Here is an 11,259-nt window from a genome sequence, read left to right as displayed (position 1 = left end):
GTACACGCCTTGCTGGATAGCAGGAGATGTTAAGCAGCACTATTTTTGCCTGTAGACAAGCTCAAGGAGAAAAGCAGATAACTGTGACATTTTTCAGAGGGTCGTCCCTGCAGTTACAGAGCAGATCTGCATTTGGGAGGTGTAGGAGAGCTGCTTTCAAGTTGCAGAATCTTTGTTTTGGGAGACTTGCACACTACACCGACAAATGCCCAACTTCCCTGCCTTTAGCCTCATGTCCAGTGACATTATCAAGAACAAACTGGTGCTGAAAACTCTGCTTTAGGCTTAAGGAAAAAGAGATGCTGAACTGGTTATCTGAGGAGTGCTAGAAGCTATTTTATGCTGGGGAGAATGATAAGGCATGTTAATATTGTGCAACATATTAAAAAAACTGTTTAGTTGAGAATGCATTCCCTCAGGGAAAAAAAAAATAAGGTCAAAATGGGATTTATTTGACTAGACATTGTGGTGACTGTTGTAGTGATTAAGAAGTCTGAGATAAACAGTGACTGGAAAATTTATTGACATTAAACCCTTTAATCAAAGAAACAAACACATCATTAACAAGCAATAACTCAGAGTGATGGATAATAACTATAGTTAGAAGAAATGGAGATCTAAATCACAGGACAAAGTGGGAATTTTGCTTGACATAAATATTTTGCATTTTGGATGACTGTGGTTTCACACTATCAGTAAGATCTGGGAAGTGAATTACACCAGATTTTATTTTATGAATGTTTTAGGTAGAAGACAGTCATAAGGCATGTGAGTCACTGAAAGCCTCAAACCAGTGTATTATACCTTTATAAAATCTATTACTTGTGCCATTTTATAGAGCACAAATATTCTTAAGTGTCCCCAAAAGTGACTCAGTCCAAGTGTGGTGGAAATAAATTGGTCTAGGATGAAACTGAACTTATTTTCTCAGTGGCTTACCACTGGAATTGGAGTACAAACCTCTTCATCAGCCAGCATAATAATTCACCCAGGCTTCAGCAGTGGGAGCATTTCTACATCTCTTTGTGTTAACAGAGGCAAGAACATCAGTTCTGTTTCCATGCTGTAGGATAAATGGTTCTGACCACTGCAGCACTAATGCTAAGCCCTCTTTGCATGCATGAGTTAAGGCTGTAGCTTGACCATTACTTTCCTTTTCAGTGGCAATATCAGATTCAGCAGCTCCCAGCACACTTATTCCCCCTGCACACACTGTTCCTCAGCAATTCCAGTGCTTTTCTTCCAGCAGTGCCCTGCACTGGCCAGAATTCCCAAACAGACAAGGGACAGAACACAGATGGAGCAACAGGGTTGCTTGCACTGGTGCTGCTGGCCAACAAGATCAATACCAGCCAGGCCATGACTGGGCTCTGGTCACATGTTTTAATAGCTCAGCAATGTTCTATTGATGCCAGAAAGACTATAAAGCTAATATGAGAAATTCAATTAACTGTACTTGGAAAAAAACCCAAAAAATCACAACCAAAAAGGCAAAAATATTTTTAACTCCTATGAAAACTGCATCATTTACAAAGGGTTCCTTTGGTTCAAGAAAACAAACCATTTGTCACATATGAGCAAAGTTGGTAGATATCAGATGTAAGAATCAGAGATTTGGAGAGATTTTTCCATGCTTTTTCTCTGCTTCAGCAGTTCCAGAGAGCAGGGCAATAGAGGTAAATTCCTATGGAACAAAAACTTAGTGACCTTTAATGTAAATTGACCTAGGGCTCCTAGTCCTTAGAAGAGATACCAAAAGTTGGATTGGAAAATAGCCTTCAGCTGGGAGGTCTGCTGCTTGCCAAACTTATGATGAACCACAGAGGAAGAGGGAAAACCATGTGCCCTTGAAACATCACAGTTCACATTCAATCACGCTTTTGTCACTGTTAGCAGCTAAATTGCACAGTCCTTGAGTTTCTGCGGTGAGCTCATCCTACACCAGCTTTTGGGTGTACTTTCCCCCACTCTGAGAGTACCCCATCAGTCCTCAGCACACCCGTTTCCCTCACAATACCAACAGGAGCTACCATACACATCATCTCGAGGGTCACCAAGTGCATTGCAGGCTAAGGCTGATGCACACACAAAAAAATTCAGCCCCAGTTCATTGGACAGCTGTGAAATGCACGCTCTATGTGCTTGGACACAACAGCCCCACAAGACACGGGGTCAAATCATGAAGCAGACTTACACTTTTTGCCAGGAAGGCTTCTTTCACCAGATCTCCACAGAACTGATTCATTTTCCACCAAAACAAAACCATGCAAAAAGAGCATTTGTGTTCACTAGGTAAGGCCCGAGACAGAGCCTCACATCTCCAGCAAGTACCACATCCAACAGACTACAGCAATCTCACTCCAGAGCTGGCTCCCTCCTGGAGTGCTGAACAAGCCCAAGTTTGCAGAATACTTTGTGGACATATGTCAAGCCAACAAAACCATCTTCCTAAGCATTGTACCTTCAGTCAAGGAAGTTATACAAGCTACGTAGGTTTGCTTGGTCCTGCCAAGAACCTCTGGCAATCCCTCCTTTATTTTGCTGTGGCCTTCTATAAAAAAGGTGATTGTTTCGATTTTTTTGTTTGTATTTTTGTGTTGTTTGAGGTTTTTTAAGTGTAAACAGGAATGTTTGGCATGAAAAACTATTTATTTTTGTGTGTCTTGTGACTGTTGAGATAAAAAACTCCCATTATAGGCACACAGTAATATTTTCCAGCAAAATAAAACCTGGAATTTGAGTTAAATTACAGAATATTTTTTGAAACTAAAGTTAAACATAGACTTTGGTTTTGAAGTCTGCAATTTTAGAGCTACAAAAGATCAAATAAGCTTTAGTTAAAATGAATTAGAACCCTCAATTTAAGCTCTTTTAGATGGTACAGAGCTAACTTAGTTAATACCCATCATAACTGGATGAAAATTTTCATGTCAACAAAGGAAGCACCAAATAACAACAAAATACAGCAAAACACATGAGTTATGATAAACAAGAATGAGCATCAGAACAATATGGGTTGAAGCTTACAATATTGTCTTAAAAATTTTTCAGGTGCGGGATATAAAAATGGTTACTGACCTACATGCTAAGCAATAGCAGGTAACAACAGCCACATCATCATCCTGGTGGAAACTGGCTTGGGAATCAGCCTCTTACCGCTGGAGAGACACAAGCCCAGCTTTCTCACAACAGGGGTGAAGCAGGAGAAGAAGGTCACATCATACCATCCAGGTCCTCACTAAGAGGCAGAGACTTACAATGCCAAACATGGTAGTGGTGTCCATTGACAGTCTACAGCACAGCAAAGGATGAGCCAGGAGCCACCTAGGAGGGGGAAGAGGAAACCACAGCCTCACAGAAACTTAAGAGAGGACCAGCACCTCCAGGCTGAAGTGAAATGACCCCCCTGCCCATGGTGGGGTTGGAGGGTCCAGGTGAGACTGGCCAATGGGGTTGTTAGGCCTATTAACTCTCATTAGGCATTTCCACAGGTTGTTCTTGAGGCTGTGAAAGACCCTGATTACACAGCCATGGCTTACACTGCCTGCAAAATTCTGTAGAAGTAACTGAGTACAAGACAGCTAAGGGACATGCCTCAAGAGTCTGGACCTATGAACTTCTGTAACCTTCCCAGGCACCTATGCTTACATTCAAACTGATTTGGCAAAACAAGGTCAAAAAGTCTGAACTGAAAGTGGAATAGGCCAACTTTTAAGAAAGCTTGGAATGAAGCAGATCAAAGACCACTTGGTATTTTATGTTTAGAATTTCCTTTCCTTTTATTGTTGGTTTGTTTTTTTTTTTTAGGTTGCAATTTCTCTTTTCTTCATACATACTGTATTTTCAAACACCATTACCAAAAGTTCTCTCAGCTATTTCCCTTGCCCTGGCATGGCAATAGCTTTTGAAGAATGATAATTCCAAAGGTTACTCCTGGCCTTAGTTATTCTGATTTGAAGCCATTTTTGTACTCAGCTCACAACACTTTAAAGCAACTAGTTTTTAAAGAGTGAATATTTAGAAAAATTAATTATTCTTTGGATTTTTTGAGTTGGAGGCACACAAAAGTATTATCTGCATTTGAATGCACCAGGAAAGAATATTTAACTGGTGTCAATAAAAAACATTATGGAGCTTGTTTCCTTGACTCAAAACCTTCAAATCCCATGGGCCCCAAAATAACTATGCTTTAAAGTTCAGCAAATACGGTTCTGACTAATTTGATGACCCATAAGAGAACTGTGAACTTAGGTCAAATTATTGACCAATGTATTTTTTTCCTGAACAGAACATTATACAATGGCCATATGTCTAACGTGTACATTCAAACAACAGTAATTTCCCCAAGGAATTTGCAGCACAGAAATGAGTAATTACATTATGCAACATTTTCCAAGCACACTCCACTTGTTCTCGATTAACCACACAGCTATGTGTGTGTGCCTATAATTCTGCTCTCTGAACTGTGGTTCTTTGTGGGAACTGAGGTTCTTGCATCAGTGCTCTTTGCCCACGGCGAGGTGAGAGGAATCTGAGTCACGAGAGGAATTTTGGTCAGGAGCTGTTTTCAGTGCCCTAGTTTTCACCTTGGATTTCCACAATCTCGGAGTTTACCATCTGGAAGAGGACAATCCCAAATAAGAAGCCAATTAAGATGAAAGCAACGACTGCAGAGTTTTCCAAAATTGTGGCCCCAAACCCTGTGCTTAACTTAATCCAGAGCACCTTCCCACTGACAATCTTCCCATGCACAGCTGCTGCTGCTGCATCATGACAGCAAATTACTCCTGTTCATCAACACCAGCAAGAAACCCCTTGTGTTTTATCTTTCAACATGACCTTTAAACAGCCATGGTAAGGCACATAAACTCAACAATCAGTGAGATCTGGATACCTACAGTCATTAGAATTGGAAATCTCTTGGCTTGCTCACAGCACCATTAGGTTCTCAGATTTGTTAGATATTTTACTATGTTCCTGCATCCTCAGGATTTTCAGTAAGACACACAGAGTTGGATATCTCTAAACCTCAGTTTTGAAAATAGGATTTAGTTGCTTCTGACGCCTAACTTATTCTGGTACCAAACCACAAAGCTGTTTGTTTCTTTCTTCCAAATAATCCAGAAGAATAAATTGGCAGAATTAGTTCATCTGGCATCTACCTGGTGTCTCCCACAAGACAAATGCATATCTTTTTTGAAAAGCTAATAGACTGCAAAATTGCCAGGGTTAATTAAACACAAGAGTTACTGGGAAAACCTCTGATATTAGGTGCACAATTTACTGTTATGCATAAGTACATGAACCTCAGATAAAAAATGAAAAGTAAAGAAGATTGTAGGTGGGGAACACTGAAAAAACACTGACACTGAAGTTGTCAAATACCTGGCCTAGGTCACTCCAGGGTCCTGAGCATGCAGGTAGTGAGTATGTCCATGTCCTCCCAAGGTTTTTGGGAAGGGAACAGTGTGTTTCCCCCACAGGAAATATCAGAAAGCGTGGTGGCATTTTTGAGACACCACCAGGCGTGCTGGCAGAGCAATGCACATGCAGCAAAGATGGAGAACTGAGACATTCTCAAAGCAATGCCTGATCTGAGGATGGATTTCCTCCAGGATTTGCAAGGGTGAGGAAGAAGGAGGGCACAGAAGTGGGGTCACAGCTGTGGCACAGACCTCTGGGTCTGGGACACCCTTCCAGGATGGACACATGGCTCCAGTTCCAGTGATTCCAAACTGATGCCTGGAGCTGCCATGATGAGAAGGGCTTAACACTTGTGAAGGGCTTAACACCTGTGATGGAGCCAAAGTGTTCAAGAACCATTGGATTTTCAAGGCTTTACCATGTTAAGTGCAGAGTGATTTGAGAGATGAGGCCATAACAGAGCCCTGACTTCTTTTAATAGTCTGGCTTTTCACATATTTTAGGAAGCCCACCTCAGATCCCCACTATCACAAGTCCTGGCTTGCCCTTGGCTGCATACACATGCTTGGCAGGAGTTACTCCATTGCACAGACAAACACAGCCCACAGGAACTTCTCAAATCTTTAAAGAGCCCAAGAACAAAACTGAAAGGAAACTATTGATAGTAACCACGGTAGGCAAATAAACAACCTAACTGTGTGAAAAAGCAGCCTTGTCAAGGGAATTAATATTCTGTTCTCATATTTGTATGAAAGCTTTAGGAGGTGAATGTAAACATTGCAATGCATGACTCCTGCAAGCAGGAATCCATCTGCGTTGTTGCTCATAGAAGAACCTCATGATCAGGAAACTGCATTCCCAGGGGATGATATGTACATGTGTTAATGAGGTCTGCAATGGGGAAGGCAAATATTTCAGTTCCTGCTTGGTCTTCCAGCAGCGTTCAAGACTGAATTTTGCTGACCACTCTTATCCCATGTGCTGTATACAAGTCAGAACAGCTGCAATTCTGGAGATTACTGTGTGGAACAGCAGTTTTGGGAAAATTCATCCATCAAGTTGTAAGCTATCACTTCAGAGCACTGAAACGAGGGCGCTGGCGGTACTACTCAGTCAACACATATGGCGCTTTGCTATGATTTCCATTTCAGAGTGTACTGTCACTTATTCTCTGTTTTTCTCACAGCTGCTCACTCCCAGTGTTAGCACTCCCAGAATAGCCTGCTGGCGTATAAATAGGGTTCTCCCTCTCCTGCACATGGCAGTGCTGCAGACTGTACTGTTCTACACTTAATTTTAAGGCACTGTTAATGCCGCTAATACTGTGTCTTCCTGTTCCCAAGAGGCCTAGACACTGCAGGTTCCTGGGGTTGCTCATTCTTGGGCATTAGACAAATAGCAATCCAAAGAGTTCCATCTCAATTTAATCAGCAGGGAAAGCAATATCAAGGGAAAAAAAATCTCAGTAACTAGAAGACCTTACTACCTCAAAGTATCTCATGCATGATTCTCTTGAGGTTCAAAATGAACACTCATTAAAGCAGCTCCACCTATAAAGGAGAAACATCGTCCTCAAAGAAACCCTGGTCTTTGGGCAACACAGTTCTGCAAAGTCAAGCTTGTGGTATGTCACCACTAGACCCTGACTACGTGACCATTTTGGGCATTGTCACATTTCCCAGCCAAGAGGGATGCTCAGCCCTGAACCTACATCAAGTCTCAGGTTGCTGCAGCCAGGTCCTGGTATCTTCTACTTATTTAATAGTTCTAAAGTGTTGCATAGCCTCCCTTGTCACTCAGTTGGGTACCTGACTCCGACCTGTTGAGACACTGCAAAGAGCAGCAATTGCTTTACATCTCATGCTGACAGTAGAGAAGTATTTTAGAGTGCAGTTACAGTAGTTAAAAGTAACAGTACCCCATAATCTTAAGAGCAAAGATTAGGATAGAACACAGGGTGCAAAACATTATTATTATTATTATTATTATTATTATTATCATCATCATCATCATCATCATCATCATCATGCACATTCTGATAGTGAACATATCAACATCATCATCATTATTATTATTCAGATTCTAATAGGGAACACATAAAAGAGGTATCGAGAAATACCTAGGCTTCCACTTTTTATTCCTCTAGTTGATATGTAATTGCTGGTTTTGGTATGTCTCAAAGAAGTTTAAAAAGCATGGTAGCTCTCAAAGTGATTTTCCTTTTTCCATTTGGCAGATTCCCTACCATGATGAACAAAGATGAAACAAACAAAAAAAAAAGGTGAACAAGTCAATAGATTTTTTTCTTTCTCTGCCCTCACACAAGCACTAGCATCAGGGCATTACTGTAACAAAACTATTTACATTCTGTGTTTTTATGGGCTCTTGTATGATGGGATCTTGGAGTCTGGGTAGTACTCCTAAATGCCAATGTAATAAAAGGCAAATATAAATTACAGGAGTTTGAACTGTTTTCCTCAATGTATTTTTAACCAGCAATTACCTATTAATCAAAGTAATAAATACTCTGTGGTCTAAAACTTCTAGATTTACAAGCAATAAACCCAACAATTTAAAATAGCTACTTGCATTGTCAGCAGAAGTTAAGACTGGACTTTTTTAAAACTAAAACACTCTAAACCAAGACATTTTAATGGTCAAGAAATCCTCTAATTTTACGCAATAAATATGTTGTCCAAAAATAATGGGAGAAATCATGGTCAGGTTTCCAACTACTTGGTTAAATTAATAATAACAGAAAAATGCTCCCTCTGTTGGTTGATTTTCAAATGGTATTCCGAATATCACAGTAGCATCCATTAAGAGAGTATGTACTTTTTGGGAGGAAAAAATCCAAACCCAAACCAAACAAAAACCAAATGAAACAAAAACCCCAACAAAACTCCATAACCCAAACTGAGGCACACAAGAATAATCTTCATTATAAAATCAATTACAATTTAACAGCCATTAAGCCAAATTATTTGGATCCAGAAATAAGTAATATACACGCATCACAACTCTTAAAATTTAATTTTGGAAGGTTTGCAGGCTAATTGTTTCTGGACCAGGAAAAGTACTCTCTTGCAGTGGAAAGAATACTACTGTTATGCTATTTTCTTGTGGAGTGAAAAGGCACCACTGTGTGTCATTAAGAAAACAGTTCTCTATTAGCATTGACAACAATAACACTAAGGAGGAATTTGGGAGTTTTGTTTATGCACATTAAATTTCCAACAAGTGGTTCTTTAGGAGCTTGATGGTTTTGTGCAATGAGGAGCTTTCCTGAGCCTAACAGTTTCCATCAAGGAAAAAAATTCTGTTTCCATGGAAACATCCGAGATGGACCAAGCATGGATTAATCAAAATACAATGATGCCTTTTTGCAAGGTACTAGGAAAAAAAATTCAGTTTTAAGTGAGCACCGCTGCTCTTTCCTTCCATTCACACTAGAAAGCATGGGAAATTCTCCCCAAATGTCTATGTGACATACAGGTTAATTAGCACAATAAAAAGTTAGGTTTTCTTACATTCGTAATTAGCATGTCATTGTGAACTAGGAGCCAAGGATATATTAACATGAAAAAAGAGAGAGAATGAAATAAATAATTTAAAATTACACTTGCATTCCTCTTTTTTTTTTTTTTTTTGCTCCTGGTTATATCAAGTGACTCTTTTTGGGTTTGACAAATTTTAGTAATTTTTTTCTGTATTCTTAGTACTGCAGGCTCATTTCTTAGTACTGAAGGCTCATTCTGATATTCAAAATCCGAGCTATGGGTTAGGATTTTTTTTTTGTTGTTGCTATGAGTATACATGATATTATATCGTTCTCAGCTACCGTCAGAGAATTTTCTGACACCACAATTTAGCTGCGAGTTCTGCCATTGCCCAGGGATGAACAAAAGACTATACAAAAGCCAGCCTGCCTTCATCCATGTTTGCAACAAAGCAAAATGAAACACGGCTCCATTTTTATCAGACCACTTCCACTGAAGTACTTCTTTTGTCAGTTCTTTGCCTTAACAAAATAGGCACCATTTTTTTATGATTGATGAAGTTATTTTCTAATTATTCTATTATCAGAAGGTGTTCAAAAACACTCTGAAGGTGTTAAGAGTGACACACAATAATTAAAATAGAGACCGACAAATGCCAAATGACTGTAAGCCCTCCGTTTGTACACAACAACATGACATTAATGTTAGAGACACAAAATGCACTTCCACTTCTAGTCCTACCTCAGAATGAGGCTCCACTCTGAAAAATTGCCAGCAATCGCATTGGCAGGGTTCCACTTTTGTGTTTTTCAAAGGTTTGGTAGCAAATACACACACAGATTTTGTTCCTCTTTATTTTATTACTTTCCAGCAGGGATCTGAGAATCGAGCTGGGTTTTCCATCTCCAACATCACCATTAGTAATAAAGGCTGTGTTGGTGAAATTAGGATCACAATAATCTGTGTGTAGTCCCTCTGTTATTAAGAGATTTGCTCAGATGTCACTTGGTGAAGAAGTCCCTGATTGACAAGTGGCACACATGGACACCTCGGTGCACAAGGAGGATGCGCCCGATGGGCTCCCGCAGGTTTAAATGAAGTAGAAAGCAGCAAATGCTTCATTTCTGTCATCCAGGCAGGCAGCTATGACTCTGAATACACAACAGCTTGGTTTGTGCAGTCACGCACCGCAGCAGCTCATTCTGAGAAACAGGTGACAGTCAATCAGTTATTACCTACACTGGAGAAAAGTCCATAACACGGTAGGCATTAGCTGGTCAGGTGAGCCGTGTGGTTGCTTTCAGGGCAGTTTAGGGGCATGCACACCCCACTGTGCAGCCATGGTACGTGCAGAGGGCGCACGGGGCACTGCAGGAGACCAGGAGCGGGAGGATTTGCCCAGCACAAGTTCAGGTGAGTCTTTGCAAGGGCACAGGCATGCGGAGTGGCACAGATGCCCACGCCAAGGCGCCAGCTATGGAAGCTAGGGACATATGGAAACACAGCTTCCACTGTGGTGAAAACATGGACACAGGGAGGCATTAACTCTTACAGGACTGCTGAGAGGCTGGCACACTCCTGCTGTTGGAGGCTGCCCTTCAAACTCAGCTGCCACACTGGTCTGGAGGGGCAAGAGCACCACTGGCATGGCAGCACCAGCACAGCTGGCTGGAGAGAGGATCAAGCCACAAGGCAAACACAAGCCATGTGGCTGAGCAGCATGGGCTCCACATGGATCTGTGTACACTGAGTGACACAAGGGCTGGGAAACATAAGGAAAGGTTTTGGAAGGCCAGGTGGAAGCAGGTTTGGGAGGTTTCCTTGTGCCCCCTTTAGACACTGCCTCCAAGAGCTTGCAGCCTCTTGCCCTTAGCTCTGCCTGCTCCATGCCATATGCCTACACCAGTCCACCTCCCTCAGCAGCTGTTCCCTCTTCCACCAGCCTTTTCCCCGCTCTGTAGGGGCACACTGAGCCTTTGGGGCTACAGCTGCACCAGTGAGGTGGAGGGGCTGAGTTCTTCAAAGAAATGACCTTTTTTTCTGGCCTTTTTCAACATGAACATGCCTAAAATGGCAAAATCATTAAGCAGGTGCAAGGAAAGCCTGTAGGTCCTTTTCCCCCCAAACCCCTCCACCAGCTCAACTGGTGCAGGATGCCAGGATCCCATCTTGCACCAGACAGGCCTGTGTCAGCAGGGAAAAGTTAGCTGAAATCATGGTGTGAGGCTCACCAAACCAGCATTTCCTAGCATGATTTCTTTTCCACCAGGAAATATTGAATTGCCCTGGCGTAAATACGCCTTCAAAATGAAATCTTCCCTATGGTGGAGTATGT

Source organism: Manacus vitellinus, unplaced genomic scaffold (assembly GCF_001715985.3).
Source record: "Manacus vitellinus isolate BGI_N305 unplaced genomic scaffold, ASM171598v3 scaffold_5_pilon, whole genome shotgun sequence".
In the NCBI taxonomy this organism is placed as follows: Eukaryota; Metazoa; Chordata; class Aves; order Passeriformes; family Pipridae; genus Manacus; species Manacus vitellinus.
Note: the sequence above shows the minus strand (reverse complement) of the source record.